Genomic DNA, 12003 nt, shown 5'->3' with positions numbered 1-12003 from the left:
GTTGCCCAGTCAACATCTGTTTTCTCTTTTGTTGTTGTTGGATAAAGAGTGGTGCCCATCTCTTCCCCATATATTTCAAGGGAAGGAGACGCTTGTCTCAGCAACAGAGCCAATCATGAATGGAAAAGTCAAGCACGGTGATCCTACTCCCTCTGACACTACTTGCTTTAAGGGCACGTGAACTAATTATGGCCACAGTGGAGGAGGGCAAGGTACCGAGAGGTCCTTATGGCTAAGGTTTCTTGATTCCTAAGGAGATGGCAGAACAGTCTGTCTCTGAAAACTGCAGAATGTGAGTGTGAAGAGTGAAAGAGTGTGGCCATCTTGACATGAGAATGGGAACCAGATGCATATATATAGTGAAAAAAAGTGAAAGTATTAGTCACTCAGTCATGCCTGTATCTTTGTGACCCCATGGATTGTAGCCCACCAGCTCCTCCATCCATGGAATTCTCCAAGCAAGAATACTGGAGTGGGTACCCATTCCCTTCTCCACGGGATCTTCCAGACCCAGAGATTGAACCTGAGTGCCCCACAATACAAGCAGATTCTTTGCATCTGGGCCATCAGGGAAGCCCCAGAGATGTAAGAGAGTTTACCAATCATCAAGCTAAAAAATCAACTAACCCTGATATGTACTCTGTCACTGAACTTCTCAACATGCATGTCCTACTATTTGATGGATGATGACTCAGCTCTCTAAGACCTGTGCCATGGGGGCTGGAAGCATGGGCCCTAGAATTAGCGTCTGGGTTCATGTTGAGCTCTACTTAGCTGTCTCATTTTAAGGAGGTAACTCAACTTCCCTGTAGTTTCAGTTTTCTCATCTATTAAATGTGTATCAGAATAGTATCTACCTCAACATAGTCAGTGATAATTAAATGAACCAAAGCATATGATGTCTTTAGAACAATGCTTAGAAAACACTATGCATCAAATATGCTGGTTATGTGTATTAAGAGGATAGTGAGAATAAATCATGGTTTAGCATCAAACAAAATGACACAAGAAGAAAGAAGACATGTTCTAAATTAGACTAGAAAATGGAGTCCCTTCTTAATGAAAGAAAAATGAGGGAGACAGCGAATAAGGTTGTTTGCATTAAAGCATTGTGGTCAAGGGACCTATAGTTCCTGCCTGGATGGTAGCGAAAAGACCACCTGCAGACAACAAGCAAGATCTGTTAAGAAGTAAAGAACACCAAGGTGATAAAGATTTAAAAAAATCTGTACTTTCAACAGCATCAGAATTCCCTGTCTAATCAGTAACAGCTTATCAAGCATGAGATGGGAGAAAAACAATCATCAGGACTCCAGATGGAAATGTTTAATGCATATGCCGTTTACAGGATGAATATAAATTGCAAACATGGTGGTTCTGGGTTAATCTGCTGAATAAAAAATATTGAATTTGTTGTACTTTAATTAATGAGTAACTGAATATTTGACAGAGCAACATGTTTAACCCTTTCATATAGAGTCAACTGCCAGTGATTTGGCAGATCATGTTGGCAATGGCAGAGTTCTTCTCCAGACCAATGTCAATCTCTCAGAGTATGTTTTGCAGGAGAGGTGAAATCTTACATGCATTGCAATTTATTAACTCTGCACTGATGATACAGTAAGTCTTGACTGACCTAACTATGCAGACTACACTGGAGAAGAATACAAGTTTTGTTTAAAATGTTCAGCACGCCTTGAATAAAGGAAGAAAGGGAAACCAGATGTCATGAATAAGGGGAATAAGGGACTTGATAGTCCCTGTCAGGGGTAACTAGAAACCTGAGAATGTTAGAGGATAATAACGGGGAGTAAATAAAAGGATATGTTTCTGTTTGTCCCTGTTTCTCTGCCGGTTGCTGTTGTTGTTCAGTCGCTCAGTCGTGTCCGACTCTTTGCAACCCCATGGACTGCAGTGCACCAGGCTTCCCTGCCCTTCACCATTTCCCGGAGCTTGTTCAAACTCACATCCACTGAGCTGTGATGCTATCCAACGATCCTGTCCTCTGCCATCCTCTTCTCCTCCTGCCTTTAGTCCTTCCCAGCATCAGGGTCTTTTCCAATGAGTCAGCACTTTGAATCAAGGGGCCAAAGTAGTGGAGCTTCAGCTTCAGCATGGGTCCTTCCAACGAATATTCAGGGTTGATTTCCTGTAGGATTGACTGGTTGGATCTCCTTGCAGTCCAAGGGGCCTTTAAGGGTCTTCTCTAACACCACAGTTTAAAAGCGTCAATTATTTGGCACTCGGCCTTCTTTATGGTCAAAGTCTCACATCCAAAGCCTGTCTAAATTATAGTCACATTCTAATTGTATGTATTTTTCATTTTCATAGTATAGTACTTGGTTTATGTTCCAGAATCTTTTATAAATATTAATCTCTCTCATCTTCATAATAACCCAACAATATAGGAACTATTAATTATTATTCCCATTTTACAGGTGAGAGAACTAAGTGACAGAGAAGTTAAGTAACTTGCCCAAGGCAGCTACAAAATGACAATCCTGGGGTTTGAAACTTCTAAGCTTCCAAGGATTTTTCCACTCAGCCAGGACATAGGTGTCTATCTCTATATCCAAAATGCAAACTACAGATGTAGATGAGTTTGACATGTCTCCACTGACAGTAAAGGCAAAAAGATTAGAGGAAGAGTCAGAAAATGTTTCGCTATTACACTAAGTTTCAGAGAACATGGGTATTTTGCTTCAACCTAAGAGTATGAAATTGCTCACCACCACTGTTGCTATGAGTCTTTCCCTTTCTGAAGTTAGAGGTAAATAATCATAAGCCCACCTTTTTTTTTAACAACATCCAGAAGTCTAGTCAATTTAAATTTTTTTTAATTATGAAAAATCACAAACTTCCCCTATTAGCAGCAGGTTCAAAATTCAAAGTTGCAACTCATTCACTTAGAAATGTATTCAGTTAGCAAGATCATGTTAAAATTTCATACACTCATTTACTATTATTGTTACGATGGAATGGTTGATGCAATGATGTTACTAATTCCTATCACCTTACCCAAAAAAGTCAAAAACATACCAGAATTCTTAGTGACAAAAGATGTTATGCTTGATAGAGTTGGGGAGTGAAATGTATTATAATCCAGTCTGCACTTCATGCTATCATCTGTCATGGAAATTTTTAAAGTCTGAGGTAAATGCATATATAAAAGCAAAGGGAACTGAAACAATGTGGCAGTTAAGAGAATCCAGGCCTTAGGTGAAATCAACACATCCCTCACCCAGTAGTTTCAGCCAAATGTGCAATCAAATATTGTTTTCTTGCACAAAATACATATCAATTTATATAAATGGGAGTATTTACCATTAACATAAGATTTATGAGTGGATTCTTAAACTCCCACTCATTACTAGTTCCACTGAAGTCAACTTTGAAGTTTCATAGTTGTGAAAGACCATTTAAGACTTGCCTATATTCAACAGAGACTATAACACTACTGTGTGAACTTAGGATATCTGATAACTTCTCAAAATGGACAAGAAGTTCACATCTCGATCTCAGTTTAATGCACATCCACAATGTCTGACCCCAAATAGCTTAGTTACAAATGCAGCGCTTTCAGATACAAGAGAAACACACTTCAGAAGGAGCAAACATCTCTAGATGTGTGAAATACAGCTTTCAGAATAGTTCAAGCTTCAAAATATCACACTTACAGCTCTAAGAATTCTTGACTCTAAACTCAGATTCAATAAAAATGTATTCACAAAAAATAAGATACTAACTCCCCAATCTATGATGCAATTTTAAGGTACCATAGCACTATCATTATAAAGAACATTTTTGATTTTTAATTTGATTTGCAATTTGATCTATCTTGTTTCACTGGCACAATTCTTTTCATATAATTCTATTTATAAAAGTCACCATGCAAGGAAGGTAGTTGGAGGGAAGGAAAGACAAAAAAGCAAATTTTCTACATCTGATGGGGCTGTTAAATCATGAACATGAGGAAACGCCAATCGGTGCATCAGACTACTGTTGCTATTTTTTTTTTTTAATGTCAATTGGCCAACTTTGTAAATAGAAAAGGTAGGGGAAAACACTCAACGAAGATGAGGAAGAGGAAAATAAACTGATGGGTTGGTAGAGGGGCCATATGCAGTCAGGAGGAAATGAACAAATATTATTTGTAGTCAAATGATAGACATTATCTGTAAAGGGGAAGGGGAAAGTTATTACTTTCATATTTAAATCCATCCCTTAGCCCAACCAAGTGTACCATCCAAGAATACCAGGCCAATGATAAGTGAAAGAGCAGATGCAGGTCTTGAGAAACAACAGAACAGAATGATTTTCACGGAAACAGGTTGGTTTGGAGCAGGATGCTCCTGAAGGTTTTGAATTCTATTTCAGGTTCCTCAGGGTGATTACAATGAAGTAAATTTTATAGAATGGAATAGCTACTAAATCATCATAAACTAAGAAATAATGAAAGCTTGATTTCCAACTGCGATTTCAAAAGCACAATTATCCAGGGGAACAAACAAACTGCCTGGTGCTCATTCTATCCTATGATCCACGTTTAACTCGGGACTGTCCCTCTATGCTTTCTGACTCAACCTCCGAAACTTTCATATACTTCTTAAATTATGCCATTCTGATTTTTATTCCCATAACTTTCATAAACAATGCATGCTAAGGTCACTGCCAAGTTCCATTTTACTAATTTAATGGACAATTTTTAAAATCCTCATCTTGAACAGTCTCTTAGCGGCATTCACCACCGAACCCATGTCCATCTTCCTGGCACGTTTGCTTGTCACATTACTTACAGATTTCCCCTGACATCGTTTATTCTCTGCCTCCCTTGTAGCTTGTGTTCCATTTTTCAGCTCTTAGATCTGGGGGTTCTCAAGGATCCATCTTGAAGGCTCTACTCTTTGCAAAGTCCATGGGGTCTCAAAAAGTCAGAAACAACTTAGCAACTGAACAACAAAAGGTGACTTCACCCAAATATTTAACTTCAATATTTAACGTATAAGCAGAGTACATCAGGGGCAATGCTGGGCTGGATGAAGCACAAGCTGGAATCAAGATTGCTGGGAGAAATATCAATAACCTCAGATATGTAGATGACACCACCCTTATGGCAGAAAGTGAAGAAGAACTAAAGAGCCTCTTGATGAAAGTGAAAGAGGAGAGTGAAAAAGTTGGCTTAAAGCTCAACATTCAGAAAACTGAGATCATGGCATCTGGTCCCATCACTTCATGGCAAATAAATGGGGAAAGAGTGGAAACAGTGACAGACTTTATTTTTTCGGTCTCCAAAATCACTGCAGATGGTGATCACAGCCATGAAATTAAAAGACGCTTCCTCCTTGGAAGGAAAGTTATGACCAACCTAGACAGAAAATTAAAAAGCAGACTACTTTGCCAACAAAGGTCCATCTAGTCAAGACTATGGTTTTTCCAGTAGTCATGTATGGATGTGAGAGTTGGATTATAAAGAAAGCTGAGTGCCAAAGAATTGATGCTTTTGAACTGTGATGTTGGAGAAGACTCTTGCAAGTCCCTTGGACTGCAAGGAGATCCAACCAGTCCATCATAAAGGAGATCAGTCCTGAGTGTTCATTGGAAGGACTGATGTTGAAGCTGAAACTCCAATACTTTGGCCACCTGATGCGAAGAGCTGACTCATTTGAAAAGACCCTGATGCTGGGAAAGATTAAAGGCGGGAGAAGAAGGGGACGACAGAGGATGAGATGGTTGGATGGCATCACCGACTCAATGGACATGAGTTTGAGTAAACTCTGGGAGTTGGTGATGGACAGGGAGGCCTGGGGTGCTGCAGTCCATGGGGTCGCAAAGAGTCGGACACGACTGAATGACTGAACTGAACTGAACAGGTAGCTTCAATTACTTTTCCTATCCATAGTTAAACCACAAATTTTTCTCCAGCCCTATTGCCACTGAGTTCATGACTCCTTTATTAGTGAGTTGTTCACTAGATTGTGGACATTGAAAGCACACTTCAGATTCAACATTTAAAACTCCAACTCATGATACTTCCTGCAGATTCTCTACCATAGGTTTGTACTTCTGTGTATGGCGTTGCCCAATAGCTGGTAAGGCCAGACAGACATGTGAGAGTCATTCTCAAGTGTTCTGTTCCACCAGAGTCCATATTGAATCCATCACCACATCCTGTCATTGTCATCTTCTAGCATTTCTTGAATTCTTCCACTTACTCCTGCCCTGCTACCAACATCCCAGTTCAGAGTGTCATCTCTCACCTGAACTAAAGCCACAGCTGACTTGTAGCCGCGAATCTTCTGTTGCTGCTCTGACACTTGCCCTCCACACTGCAGCCAGGGCAAGGCTTCCACAAAACACATATAATGATGACAACACACCCGCCATAACCATCACTCCCGATGCACACACACTTTAGTCTGAGATAATTCAGTGTCATCGCTTTGGCTTGTAATACACCAAAAAATCAATAACCCGGCCTGTCCAGTCAGGCATCAGATTCTCCCAACTCTCCAGCCTCATTTCATATCAAGGCACCCTTTAATTTCTGTGCTGCAGCCACATCAGTCTTCTCTTTCTGCCTGTGGGATTTTGAATATTCTCTTTTATCTACCTGAAACATCACCCTTGCTTCAAACTTCAGCTACCTCTAAAGCTCAACCCAACCACCACTTCCTAATGGAAGTGTTCCCTTTGCTTCCCAGTGAAGTCACGTCTCCATCAGCATCTAATACCCTCAGGGCCCCGCTGCTTTTTGGGATAAGCACAGCTGTAACGCTACCTCCATTGTGTATTTCTTCCGTGTCAGTCTTCCCCATGAAGGAAGAGACTGGTTTTCCTCCCTACTGCAATTCAATAGGCATATCTCCATCCCTAGCACTTGGTTATTTCAAGCACTTTTTTATTGAATACATGAATACTACTAAGACCAAACAAAAGTTATTGATACAAATGGCTACAACCCCTAAGAATGACCTGAAACACAATATTTTAATCATCTGTCTGCTATTGCTTGTTCTAGTATTCTTCAGTCATTAATCAACTTACAAGTTCATTTTTTCTATCTCAGCCCTAACCACCTATGCCCCCCTTTTTAAAAAAATGTCCCATTCTTACTCATTTTTCAGATCCCAGCTTAAGTGTTACTTTCCTATATATGGACAGTAGATATTTATTAAATGAGTGATGGCCTTATTAAGTATTTATTAATTGCTGTAATTAGGTGCCAGGCAGCATACTCGGGCCTGGAGTTACACAAATTGATATGAAATATCTTCTACCATCAGGAGCTAATTACATGTTGGGGGACTGCACTCCTGCCAGGGAGGTAATTAAAGCACAATATGAATGGCACAATGGAGGGATGCGCCCCTGCTGGTTGAATGATGCACAGCGGAGCCGGGCTGATTTCTCCATTGAGCGTGGTTGCAGGAAGGTCAGGTCAGTCTTGTCAGACTCTTGGCGACCCCATGCACTACAGCATGCCAGGCTTCCCCGTCCATCACCAACTCCCAGAGCTTGCTCAAACTCATGTCCATGCAGAAAGGTGCATACATCTATTTTTTCAGGATAATCTGCTTTGTACAAGTAGTTAGCTGTATAACACTGACCATATCACTTAATGACTTGCTAGAAAGGTGAAAATCTACTATCTGAACACATTGCTGGAAAATATCTTTCATGGAAAAAACACAAGTAAACACATTGATGGGCCATTTGCAGATGAAAATGGTAGGCCTCAGCACATCAGTAAGAAGACTAGACTGCGGTTCCCTGGTGGCTCAGTGGTAAAGAGTTCGCCTGCCAATGCAGAAGACATGGGTTCCATCCCTGATCCGGGAAGATGCCATGTGCCTTGGAGCAGCTAAACCACAACTACTGAGCCCGTGCTCTATAGCCCAGGAACCACAACTACTGAGGCTCTTGTGCTCTAGAGTCCAATCTGTGCAACAAGAGAAGCCCTCAGAGTGAGAGGCCCACACACCACAGCTGGCGAGCAGCCCTCACTTGCCACAACTAGAGGAAAGCCTGTGCAGCAAAAAAAACCAAGCGAGGCCAAAAATAAATAAATACGGTTATTTTTTTTTAAAGACTAGGTTGAATTGCTTTACATGGAAAAATGAAAGGAATGTGACTCTGGTGGAATAGCTAGAGAAGGAAGACCAAGCATCCCAGAGATAGGACAACATGTCGGGAGACACAGCAAGACTCGGGAAGCAGAGGGGGTTGAATCACACACCATGGCCTGGGCATAGGGGATACGGACACACACTCACAGACAGAGGAATAGATTTCCTTTGGCTAAGTTTCTTTTGAAAACAGAGGTATCGTTCCTCACTTTTATATTCTTGTGTTCTGACACAAGTCCTTCCTAAATAAGAATTCTTCTCTCACAATTTCTTATACCTGTCAGCCCCCCAATATAAGTTTATTCAAGAAACATTGGTACAGGCTACTTATAATGGCCTGACATGTACCCCCGGCTCTAGGGAGGGAATGAAGGCACAGAGCCTGAATCGCCCTTCTCTGCCCTTGCATTCTCATACTGCACTCTCTTGGCAAGACTATATGACTCTCACTTTCATGCCAAATGGAAAGCCCTTTAAATTCCTTGAAGGTTCGCCTTATAGAAGAATCAGAGGGAAGCTATGTAGAAATGAAAGGCTAACCATCCTAGCATTTGGGTGATCTCCGTATAAGACCAGCTGGTCTAGCAGTTCCTCAAGCTCTTGAGGGCCCAGTGTCTGGCTAGACTCCCAACCGAGAATCTCAGAATTCCCCAAATAGAAGCCACTGTCAGGTGTGGTTAATATTACAACATAGCTCAGAGCCTGAGAACCTTGAGATTGACTATCCATATATGTATATACATATATATGTATATATGTGGTGGTGCTAGTGGTAAAGAACCCACCTGCCAATGCAGGAGACTCAAGAGACGCTAGTTCGATCTCTGGGTCGGGAAGATCCCCTGGAGGAGGGCATGACAACCCGCTCCAGTATTCTTGCCTGGAGAATCCCATGGACAGAGGAGCCTGGCGGGCTATGGTCCTTGAGAGTCTCAAAGAGTCAGACACGACTGCAGTGACCTAGCATGCACGCACGCCCATGTATAAAAAGGAGAACTGAGAGGCTGAGTCACCCGGCACTAGAGGTGTCGGTTCCCCAATCACAGCGCGCTTTTTCTGCTTCTGCATTTATGCCTATTTCCATTTTATTTGATTGTTTCAGATAAATCTAGTCTTCCTCAAAAGACTGTAAGTCCCATGGGAAAAGAGACTGTCATATACTTAATTTCCAACTCTGGTTGCAGACAGGCACAGCATATTTTCTCTAAAGCACAAAATAAAGCACATGGAACTGTCATACACAAAGAGCATAGTACTGAACTAGTCTACTTCATTTCAGGTTAGACGGAGGTTTTTCAGGTAATCTGTTGATTGAGTTCATGTTAATAAAACACATGTTGAAAATGCAGACATCTTCACAGCTCTAATTGAAAGCAAAATTGTCCAGACTCCTACAGAAATCCAGCTGTGACAGGAGAGTATTCCTCTAGAGCTGTTCTAACACTGCAGCTGCTGCCCACATGTGGTTACGGTTGCTTAGATTTAAATTAGTTAAAATTAAATAAAATTTAAAATTCAGTTTTCAGTCGTACTAGTAACATTTAAGTTCTCCATAGCTACATATGGCTGGTGGTTCTTGTGTCGGATGGTGCTAATATAGACAATTTCCTCCATCACAGAAAGTTCTGTTGGATAGCCTTGCTTAAATACCATAGAGAATAGAGAATGAGAATAAGCAAAGAACTTTTATTTTTACAACTAAAGAGTTCTGGGCTACTGGATCTATAAATACCAACATGGATGCAACATTTTTTTCCATCATCGTCACCCATACTGCATGATTATAATTTCGTTATTTTTGTGATCTCTTTCCCCACTGAAAAAGTCCTACTGCTTGTTCCCCATTGAAGAGAATTCACTGGGGGACAAAAAGAAAACTAAATAGAGTATGTGTGGGTGACAGAGTTCTGACATGACCCCAAAATTCACTGTGTCGGGTGTGAATGATTATAATCCTCTCTCTTGAGTGTGAGCAGGATCTGTGAATGTGATTGTGGCATGCTTCCAGTTACCGCTGGCTGCATGATATCATACAACAAAGAGAGGGGATTCCAGAGGGGGAAGTAAGGTTCTTTGTCAGTGAGGAAGCCACTAGAAGAAACACACCAGGAAGATATACAGGAATTAACAGAATCAGTTCAAGGAACTGTCTTATGTGATAAGGCTTCTGGCTAAGAAAGTGTAACATCCACAGGACAAGCCATCAGGAAGGAGAGAAGGTTAGACATTCTGAAGCCCTGTCCACAAGTAGAATCCCTCTTTTTCCCCAGAAACACCTCAGTTCTGCTCTAAGGTCTTGCAACTGATTAGGTCAAGACCCCTCAGATTATTCCAGACAATCTCCTTCCCTTAAAGTGAGTTTAATAGGGAGGTTAATCACATCTATAAAAACCTCAGTAACACCAATATTAGTGCTTAATGGAACAAGGGAATACAGCTGAACCAAGTGAAAAACTGGCCATCAAGATCCCTAATTGATTGATTTTGTGTTACTCAAGAGGGGGCCCTCCTGAGTGAGCCTGATCTGAGCAGGCGAGGCCTTTAAGTTAAAAGGGAGTCTGGAGACAAGAGGTGACGCAAAAGGGTCTCTCTCTTCTGCTTCCCTGAAGAAGCAGGACACCGTAAGTTCTACAGCTGCAATGAAATGACTTCTCCCAACAGTGTTTGAGCTTGGAAGAGAGCCCTCAGTCTCAGCTGAGACTACAGTCTAGGTTGACAACTTTACTGTAGTGTTTTGAGACCCCAAGCAGCAAATCCAGCTTAGCTACCCCCAGATACTTGATCTGTTGAACAATGACACAGTGAATGTATAGAGCTTTAAGCTGCTACATTTGTGTTTACTTTTTAAGCAGAATAGGAAATGAAAAGGGAAAAGAAATATAAAATATATTGAGGGCACTGGATAACCTTGGCACTGAGCTGGGAAGACTTCAAAACTTATCTAAAATATATGCTAATTAGCTTGTGGTAATCATTTCACAATGTATACATATTTATATCAAGACATCAAGTTGTATACCTTAAATATATATATAATTTTTATTTGTCAATTAAACCTCAAAGCTGAAAAAAATAAATGTTTGTTACTTTAGGCAGCCACATAAAAGGTAACACAATAAAATAATGCTTATTCCAATCATTCCTTTTTTACCAATAAGAAAATTTTTGTTTCCCCATCTTTAAGGATGAAGAACCTGAATTTCAAAAACTAAGTGATTTTCCCACAGTGAGACATTTCCTGTTGTACTTAAGACCTGTATTCTAAAGAGAGTTTGGAATATCTACTTTACGCAGACACATGAATTGTGTAGGGTAAACTGATTTTTTGATTGTCCCTCTTTCATTATAAATATTGCAGCACAGTAATAAAAAGATAATTGTGATAAAATACCTTTCTTTCTAATAGTAATATATAGTTCTTGGCTTCTAGTGGATTTGGTCTAATATGTGGTCTTCCAAATAAGAAAGAGTACTCACCATTGTTGATATTAGGAAGACTGAAACTACTTAATTATTGATACCAATATTTTTCATCAAGGCTATTCTACTATTTAGAGGTTTGCTTTCTACTTAATTTCAGTTTCTCAGTAAAATAGTCTAGTTAGAGTCTGGAGGAACTCATGCACTCACTGGTCTTTAATTTGGACCGATCACAGCAAGAATTTTAGGAAACCCAGTATTTCCCTATAATGTTGAAATAAAATTTGTATAATCCAATAGGTCAGAAATTGTTACAGATACATCTGCAAAGCAAAAACAATTTCAACGTGATATGCTGTTCAGTTTTAAAATAAGGGAAGCTCACGTATTTGGCAACTTTAGCTGATCATAAGCTATGAGAGGCAACAACCTGAGGGGTCACCTGGATTAGTCTTAC

At 40.4% G+C, this 12003-nt stretch overlaps 1 protein-coding gene across 4 annotated transcripts in view; it reads right to left on the bottom strand.

The window, feature by feature from the left end:
- The window catches only part of CNTNAP2 (contactin associated protein 2), a 2222175-nt gene that overhangs the window by 1262287 nt on the left and 947885 nt on the right, over nt 1-12003 (bottom strand). The window lies entirely within an intron of this gene.

The sequence above is a fragment of the Giraffa tippelskirchi genome, chromosome 10, assembly GCF_054371585.1.
Source record: "Giraffa tippelskirchi isolate mGirTip1 chromosome 10, T2T-mGirTip1v1.2.pri, whole genome shotgun sequence".
In the NCBI taxonomy this organism is placed as follows: Eukaryota; Metazoa; Chordata; class Mammalia; order Artiodactyla; family Giraffidae; genus Giraffa; species Giraffa tippelskirchi.
The sequence above is the reverse complement of the archived record's forward strand: the minus strand, read 5'-3'. Positions and strand labels throughout refer to the sequence as shown.